Genomic DNA, 9,403 nt, shown 5'->3' with positions numbered 1-9,403 from the left:
CCCCCTCCTCCTCTTCCTCCTCTTCCTCCCCTTCCTCCTCTTCCTCTCTTCTTCCTCCTTCCTTCTCTTTCTTTCTTTTTCTTTCTTTTTAAAGATAAATCCTTACAGATTTGCCCAGATTGGCCTTGAATTTATTTCCTCTGCAGCTCAGGCAGGCCTTGAACTTTTTTGATCTTCTTCTTCTTCTTCTTCTTCTTCTTCTTCTTCTTCTTCTTCTTCTTCTTTTTAATAAAAAAAATTGTATTTACTTAGAAGCATTCAGAATGTCAACAAAACAGCTGCAATTTTTTTCTTTTTTCTTTTTTTGCAATTACAGAGTGGTATTCAGTTAACAGAACAACAATTACCTTCGTATAAGATGCATCAGAGACAACTGAAGATAAAAAAACAAAAAACAAAAATAAAACCAAAAGGAAAAAAAAAAGAAAACAAAAACCAAACTACTGTCCCCGTATATAACTAATTTGTGCTGTGAACCAACAAGAACCTGCTTTAAATTTCCATGCCAATTTACACCCCCAGACTGGATCAGGCAAGGTTAGTGGCTATTGAAAATACCACCAAGACAGGGCTATCTAAGACACATTCGGTAGTGTGTTAACTATACAAAAAAAGACACTGTACAGTTTAAAAACAAATCTTACACAGCCTTACATTTCAATTTTTTTCTTTAAAAGGAGTGAGTTGGGTACAGGGGGGTTAAATGCTTTATAGACAAGAAAAAAACTGTGCTAGAACCAACTTATTCATTATCATCATCTTCTTCATCTTCGTTTTCCTCCTCCTCTTCCTCATTCTCTTCATCCTCCTCCTCCTTATCTTCCTCTTCCTTCTTTTCCTTGCTCTTCTCATCCTTGACCACCCCCTTTTTTGCTGTATCAGGTTTTCCTTTAGCTCTATAGGCAGCAATATCCTTCTCGTACTTCTCCTTCAGCTTGGCAGCCTTCTTCTCGTAGGGCTGCTTGTCATCAGCTGCAGTGTTGTTCCACATCTCTCCTAGTCTTTGCCACATCACCAAAGGATAAGCCAGGATGCTTGCCTTTGATTTTGGGGCGGTACTCAGAACAGAACAAGCAGAAGGCCGAAGGAGGCCTCTTGGGTACATTGGGGTCCTTGAACTTCTTTTAGGTCTCCCCTTTGGGGGGGATGTAGGTTTTCATTTCTCTTTCATAACGAGCCTTGTCAGCCTTTGCCATATCTTCAAATTTCCCCTTTTCTTTAGCAGACATGGTCTTCCACCTCTCTGAGCACTTCTTGGAGAACTCTGAGAAGCTGACAGAAGCATCCGGGTGCTTCTTCTTGTGCTCCTCTCGGCAAGTTTGCACAAATAATGCATATGAGGACATTTTGCCTCTAGGCTTCTTAGGATTTCCTTTGCCCGTGTTTAGTTGATTTTCCTCAGTGAGGCACAGAGTTGCCCAGTGCCCGTCCGGCTCTCACTTGCCCTGGCGCTGTCTCTATGGAGCTCAATGTACTGCAATGGCGTGAGAGCGGGAGCCAGAACTTTTGATCTTCTTGTGTTAGCCTCATAGTAGCCAAAATGCCTGTCCTGGGCTGCCAGTTCCAGCTTGTCAACGCGTTTTTGTTTGCAGATTCAGTTAAAGGATTTTGCTTCCACTTTGATGAAGTTCAGGAGCCCACACTTAAGGGTTGACTTCATGTAGACACTTTCACCAAGGAGTTAATGCCACCAAAATGAGGTTCTGACTGTGACGTCTCCTTTTCTCTTTCCTTCCTAAACTTGAGGACCATTTCATTAGATTTTGATAGAAAAGCCCCAGGGCAGGCAAGCTATTAAAGCCCACAGCTCCTGGAAGGAGGAAGGTAATGGAGACAAAGGGGAAAGGGAGACCTGGGCTAGACTCCGCAGCAAACCGCAGGCTGCTCTGCATGGAGAGTGTATTCTTCAGAGAAACAGGGTGGCAGCCTAAGGTGTGGGGGTGCGCACGGCCAGAATTTGGGAATCCAAGCAATAGCCATGATGAAAAGCAAACAAAAGGTCCAGGGAGATGGCTCAGTGGTAAGACCCCTGCCCTGCAGGCACGAGGACCAGAGTTTGAATCCAGCACACACAATTAAGAAGCCTGTCATGGTTGTGTTGTATCTGTAACCCCAGCTTTGTGGGCCCAGCCAAGTAGATTTCAAGATCTTGCGGGCCAGTTAGTCCAGGTGAACTTCCAGGTCCTGAGAAATCCTGTCCTAAGGCAAGACGAACAGAACAGGGAAGAGGACACCAGTGTGTGTCCTGGCCTCTATTTCTGGGAATGATTGTGCAATCTGATCCACATACTCATGCTTGTGCAACACACACACACATACACACATACACACACAGAGACACACATACATAGACACACACAGACACACACTCACATACAGACACACACAGACACACACACACAGACAGAGACAGATGCAGAGACAAAGAGAGACAGACAGAGGCACAGAGGCAGAGACACAGAGAGAGACAAGACAGAGAAGAGACCAAAAAGGAAATTTTATGATTTTCCATCTCTCCCTTCCCCCTTCTCTCTTTCTCTTTCCTTCCTTCCTCTCCTCCTCCTCCTCCTTTTTCTTCTTCTTCGATGGAGGTTTCATGTTCAGGTTGGCTTTGAACACATTATGTAGCTGAGGCTAGCCTTAAACACCCTGATCCTCCCGCCTCCACCTCCCAAGTGCTGGAATTACAGTTGTTTGCCACCAACTGCCATAGCCCAAAAGGCATTATTATCAAGGGACTAGCGATTTAGAAGCAGGAAGAATAAAATATCTAAATAATAAGTGTGCAGAAACATGTCCAGTAACCACATCTCTGGGCATTCAGTATGTGCTAAGCACTGACTTAAGTGTTATGTGTTCATTGCCTATCTTACAGCAGCCCTGTGAAGTAAGTGCTGCTATTATTTTTATTTAACAGATGAGGAAAGCGATTCTTAGAGGTTATGCGAGGAGAAGGTGGTCAGTTTGGATGGTCTAAGAAGACGCATTAATGCCTTTTCCCATTTCCGAAGAAAGGGGCAGGGCATCCTTATAACACATTAACGTCTTCTCAACACCTTCACAAGGCACAAGCTCCACGGCAGGCAATCTTAATGACCTTCCCTCCACGTTTTTTTTTTTTTAATCTCTTTCCCAAATCCAGATTCTTCCCATAGCTTCGTGAATCTGCCCTAGGATGGATGCAGAGGCTCCTGTTTCCATGGTGATGGGTAGGCTGGTACACCGCTCGCTAAGTGTTGGCACTGGAGAGAATTGTCTCAGAATCGAAAGGTGTCGCAGCAGGGCCCTGGAGGAAGCCTAGTCTGAGAGACCGGACCTCCCTGGAGCTCCAGCAGCTCCTCCGCAGCCGCCTCGCCCCTGCCCCGCTAACCTGGCGGACTCGAACCCAGGGAAGCAAGCACAACCTCTCCAGACTTAAGCCGGGTGGCTGGCGGGAAGCCTGTTCCTTGGGGGGTCCGCCCCGTCCACGCCCCCTCTGCCTGGCATCCCGCGGTGCGCGCTGGAACTGCCTGGCTCTTCCCCGGCCGAGCGAGCTGAGCGGCCGACAGGGGGCAGTGTCTCCCTCGCGGAAGCCGTGCCAGGCGTCCTGGCCTTGCTCCCCTGGAGTCAGGTTCTTTTCAGCTGGCAGGCTGCAAAGGCGCAGTAGGTGAATTTCAGGACAGGATGGGTGCTGGCGAGGGTTGGGAGCCACTGAAGTGTAGGTCTTAAGCGGTGGGCCCCGCTGAGCTTAAGGTCACAGGATAGGTGGCCGAAGTAATCAACACTTCATTTCCCACAGTCTTCTCTTGAGATTTTTTTTTTTTCTTTTGACTCTTGCTGGTTTTTCCCCCATTGAAAAAACATCCTGACGGGGAAACTTACTCATTCATTCAGTGAATGTTTATTGAGTATACAACTATCACAGATACAATCAGAACAAATATTTATAGACTGCATGATGATTCTTTGAAGGGGAAATGTCCTCTTTTTTAAAAACTGATTTTTATGTATATGCGTGGTCTTCATGTATGTTTGTGCACCACGCCTGTGCCTCAGATAACAAGGGCATCGGAGTTACAGATAGATGGTGGTGAACTGTCATGTGAGTGCTGGGTATCCAACCTCGCTCCCATTCGAGAGCAGCCAGTGTGCTTAGATGGTGAGCAGTCTCTTCAGAGGCTGGAAACCTTTTGTTGTTGGTGGTGGTTTTTTGGTTTTGTTTGTTTGTTTTTTGAGACAGGGTTTCTCTGTGTAGCCCTGGCTATCCTGGAACTCACTCTGTAGACCAGGCTGGCCTCAAACTCAGAAATTTGCCTGCCTCTGCCTCCCAAGTACTGGGATTAAAGGCGTGAGCCACCATGCCCGGCTAGGAGATCTTTTAAGACCATAACAAATATGTAGGTTGTCCCCCAGGAAGACTATACCATGAAATTAAAAACATTTCACGCTGCTTTGGAAGCCCCATAATCTGCTGCCTGATAGTGGCTTATGTTCAATGGAAGGCAAGCAAAGTGTTGCAGTACTCAACTGACTGTGTGTGAAGATAGACACAGCAGAAGACAAAAATAGGCCGGGCAGTGGTGGCGCACGCCTTTAATCCCAGCACTCCAGAGGCAGAGGCAGAGGCAGAGGCAGAGGCAGGTGGATTTCTGAGTTCGAGGCCAGCCTGGTCTACAGAGTGAGTTCCAAGACAGTCAAGGCTACACAGAGAAACCCTGTCTGGAAAAACCAAAAAAAAAAAAAAAAAGACCAGCTGAGACATCCAGCCTAATGGACTGATCAGTGACTGACTGGATCCTTGAACTGGACCACCTGGACCACAATCTGTAAGCCATCTAAAAAAACCCATCATATATATTATATATTATATATACACTATACATGATATATATTATATGTGACATGTATATGTATTAATGTATATTAATATGTGTTGTGTGTAATGTATATTATATAATATAGGTTAATATATAATTATATATGTGTTCATTCTATAAGTTCTGTCCTTCTAGAGAACTCTGGCTAATACAGAGAAGTTGTGCAGAAGTTGTGTATGTTTGTATTCTTTGTCAGGTGCGTTTGTGCACTCCTATGCGTGTGTGTTTGTATGTGTGTGCTAGAAGATGGTCTGAGCTCTCACTCCTTAGTCACTTTCTACCTTGTTTTTTAGGCAGTCTCACATTGGTCTGAGTCTTACCCAGAAGGCCAGGCTGCCCTGCCAGAGAATCCCAGGGATCTACAGGAAGGCCAGGCTGCCCGGCCAGAGAATCCCAGGGATCTACAGGAAGGCCAGGCTGCCCGGCCAGAGAATCCCAGGGATCTACAGAAGGCCAGGCTGCCCAGTCAGAGTCCTAGGGATCTGCATTTGGCTAACATGAGCCTCCTGGAGGGTCAAACTCAAGTTCTCACACTTGCAAGCAAGCACTTTATCAATATAGCTACCAACCTAGCCCATGAATACATGTTAGATTGCAACCCAAAGCACACTTGACACCAGGTAAAACACAGATGTATACATGTAGACATATGCATCTGTCTTCTAAAGTGCCTTGGAACACACAGTGCAATGCACTCTGATTAAAAAAAGAAAGTTGGGGGCCAAGAGATTGCTCAGCAGCTAAGAGCACCTGTTGCTTTTGCAGAGGACCCATATTAAATTCCCAGCACCCACTTGGCAGCTCATAGCCATCTGTAACTCCAGGGTACCCTTCTGGTCTCTATGGACACGAGGCACATACACAGTACACACAAAGTTAAATTTTGAAAAGTTGTCAGGATATGTAAAACATCAATTCAAATAATTAAATTTAAATTTAAAAATCCTGTCAGGATACACTAAATAAATTTCTCAGGCCAGTGTACTCTGTCACATGAGATACACACACCTGGCTGCTCCTTCTGCCAGGAGTGTCCCCACAGCTCTCACTTGAGTATCACCTGCCCAGACTAAGAGGGCCCTCTGCTTCATCTCTTCCACGTACTCAACATGGCCTCTGTCACCATTATTTTCTGGTTTACATTTTTGTTTACATATTTTCTGTTGTTACCATGTATGTATGTATGTATGTATATATGCATGTATGTATGTATGTATGTATGTATGTATGCATGTGTGTATGCATGCATGTATGCATGTATGTATGTGTAAGGGCACATACATGCCTCCGTGCTCATCTCATGGTCTGAGGACAACTTCCCAGAGTCAGTTCTGTCCTTCCATTAAGTCGGTTGTAAATATCAGAATCGGGCCCTCGGGCTCAGCAGCAAACGCTGTTGCCAGCTGAGCCATCTCTCCCATCCTATGGATTGTCTTTCTACTCTCATTATATGGTGAACTCCACAGGGACAGGGACCTCTCAGTATTGTGTCTAGAACAGTGCTTGGAGCTTGGGGATTTGGTAGCGTGAAGAGTGAGGCTCACTAGAGTCTACCCTCCTGGGGCCTCAGCATCTGCCCTGTGCAAGCAGGGACAGTGCCCGGAACCCCGCCAACGACACGGTCAGTCTGGACACCACAGCATGGACTCTAGACTCCTAGGGTCCGCATAGTGGGGGTGGGGGGGGAGAGGTTCAGGCTAGTTACCCACAATCCTGTGCAGCAGATCCTGGGGAAGGGCAGAGAACAAGCAGTGGACTGTCTGACTGGAGTCCCACCAGGCACAATGAAGAAGACAACCGCACTGGTGAACTTTCTGGGTCTGCATGCTCTGCCTGTGTTGTCCACCACTTCTCGGTTCTCTGGGGGTGTGGGGGGGATTAGAATTGACTACAGAGCACAATGACAGACCTCACTTGCGAGATAGCCAGATTACATTCAAAGCCTGTCTATGACACTTCTCCTCCGAAAAGAAGCAGGCCGAGAACCCACGCCAGCCCTGTCTGCTTGGGATCCGGTCCCTCTCACCGCCACTAACTGGGCAGTGGCCTTAGATAAATTGTTCATTCTCTCCTGGAGTTGTTTTGTTTTTTTTAAGGCTCTGATGAGAAAGACAGGAACGGGATTATCCCGTTTTTCCCTGTAGGACTCCAGGAAGCCTTCCTGGGAACCTGGAATCTGGAGCCAACCCAAGCTCTCCTGTTGGCTCCCTTTCCTCAGGACTCTGAGCTAAGTTCAGTTTAGGAATGGAAGGCTCTGCTTTGAGCGGGCTGAGGGCCAAGTCTGGCTAAACTGTGCCCTTGGGGAAGCCAGTGGGGGCTCCCCTACTTCCTCAACGAAACTCTGGATTGTTTTGTTTGCTTTTTGTTTTGTACTTCGAGACAGGGTTTCTCTGGGTAGCCCTGGCTGTCCTGGAACTCACTCTGTAGACCAGGCTGTCCTCGACCTGGCAGAGATCCACCTGTCGCTGGCTTTGCTGGGATCAAAGGTGTGTGCTGCCACCACGCTATACTCTGGATTTTTGCAGCCAGGGTTGCATTTAGAACAGGGACATTGTTCTGGTGGCCAACCTCAGCCTCTTCAACCCAGTCCTATCTCCTGAAGGAGAGGACAGAAGATGGCTGCTGAGAGCCCCAACTTTGTTTCTCTTTGTTTTGTGCACTGGCCTCCAATCCAGGGTTCGAGTCCAACTCTGTGATCTATGTGTGTGTGCACATGTGAGTGGACAAGAATGTGCAGGTACATGTGCATAACAGTTTTAAAAGAGCCGGGCAGTGGTAGCACACGCCTTTAATCCCAGTACTTGGGAGGCGGAGGCAGGCAGATTTCTGAGTTCGAGGCCAGCCTGGTCTACAGAGTGAGTTCCAGGACAGCCAGGGCTACACAGAGAAACCCTGTCTCAAAAAAGAAAAAAAGAAAAAAAAGAAAGAAAGAAAAAGTAGTTTTAAATGATGTGTTGTCTAGTTTTCTGTTGGCTTGACACAAGCTGGAGTCACGGGAGAGGAGGGAGCCTCAGTTGAGAAAGTGCCTCATAAGACTGGGCTGCAGGCAGGCCCATAGGGCATCTTCATGATTAGAGATTGTTGAGAGAGGACCCAGTCCATTGTGGGTGGTGCCATCCCTGGGCTGGTGGTCCTGGGTTCTATAAGAAAGCAGACTGAAGGGCTGGGCAGTGGTGGCACACACCTTTAATCCCAGCACTTGGGAGGCAAAGGCAGGCAGATTTCTGAGTTCAGGGCCAGCCTGGTCTACAGAGCGAGTTCCAGGACAGCCAAGGCTACACAGAGAAACCTTGTCTTGAAAACAACAACAACAACAACAACAACAAAAACAAAACAAAACAAGAAAGAAAGCAGGCTGAGCAAGTCATGTGAAGCAAACCAGTAAGCAACACCCTCCATGGCCTCTGTATCAGCTCTTGCCTCTAGGTTCCTGCATTGCTTGAGTTCCTGTTCTGACTGTCTTTGATAATGAACAGTGATGTGGAAGTATAAGCCTAATAAACCCTTTCCTCCCCGAGTTGCTTTGGTCATGGTGTCTCTTTGCAGCAATAGTGATCCTGACTAGGTCACATGATTTCTGGGAATCAAACTCAACTGCTGTGGTTGCAGGCTCTTTATCCACTGAGCACTCTTCTTCCCAACTCTGTTATTCTTTTTATTTTATTTTATATGCATGAGTATTTTGCTTATGTGAATGTCTATGAACCTTGTGCATGCCTGGAACCCATGAACGATAGAAGAGGGCATTGGATCCTCTGGATCTAGAGTTATGAGTGGTTACGAGCTACCATGTGGGTTCTGGGAATTGAACTCCATTTCTCTCTAAAGTACTGAGCCATCTCTCCAGCCTAACAGCTCTACTATTCCTCCTCCTTCTCTTCTTCTTCTTCTTCTTCTTCTTCTTCTTCTTCTTCTTCTTCTTCTTCTTCTTCTTCTTCTTCTTCTTCTCCTTCTCCTTCTCCTCCTTCTCCTTCTCCTTCTCCTTCTCCTTCTCCTCCTTCTCCTTCTCCTTCTCCTCCTTCTCCTTCTCTTTCTCCTTCTCCTCCTCCTTCTCCTCCTCCTCCTCCTCTTCCTCTTCTTCCTCTTCCTCCTCTTCCTCCTCCTCCTCCTCCTTCTTCTTTTTGGCTTTTCAAGACAGGGTTTCTCTGTGTAGCCCTGGATGTCCTGGAACTCACTCTGTAGACCAGGCTGGCCTCGAACTCAGAAATCCACTTGCCTCTGCCTCCCAAGTGCTGGGATTAAAGACGTGCACCACCATTGCCCGGCTGTTTTTTTTTTTTTTTTTAAGATTTATTTTATGCATTTGAGTATTTTGCCTATTTGTGTCACATGCACCAACTGCCTGCCTATCACTTGTGGAGGTCAGAAGAGGGTGTTGGGTCCCTGGAACTGGAGTTACAGACTGTTGTGAGCAGTCATGTGGCTGCTGGGAACTAAACTCAGGTCCTCTGCAAGAGCAACAGTGTTCCTAACCACTGAGCCATCTCTCCAGGAATTTAATTTAGTTTTTCTTTCTTTTCTGGTTTTGTTGTTTGGGGCAGGTTCTC

General features: G+C 46.8%; 1 pseudogene; it reads right to left on the bottom strand.

The window, feature by feature from the left end:
* Nucleotides 1-742: 742 nt before the first annotated feature.
* LOC116080945 lies at nucleotides 743-2,294 on the bottom strand (annotated as a pseudogene).
* Nucleotides 2,295-9,403: the final 7,109 nt, after the last annotated feature.

This window comes from Mastomys coucha, unplaced genomic scaffold (genome assembly GCF_008632895.1).
Source record: "Mastomys coucha isolate ucsf_1 unplaced genomic scaffold, UCSF_Mcou_1 pScaffold11, whole genome shotgun sequence".
In the NCBI taxonomy this organism is placed as follows: Eukaryota; Metazoa; Chordata; class Mammalia; order Rodentia; family Muridae; genus Mastomys; species Mastomys coucha.
The sequence above is the reverse complement of the archived record's forward strand: the minus strand, read 5'-3'. Positions and strand labels throughout refer to the sequence as shown.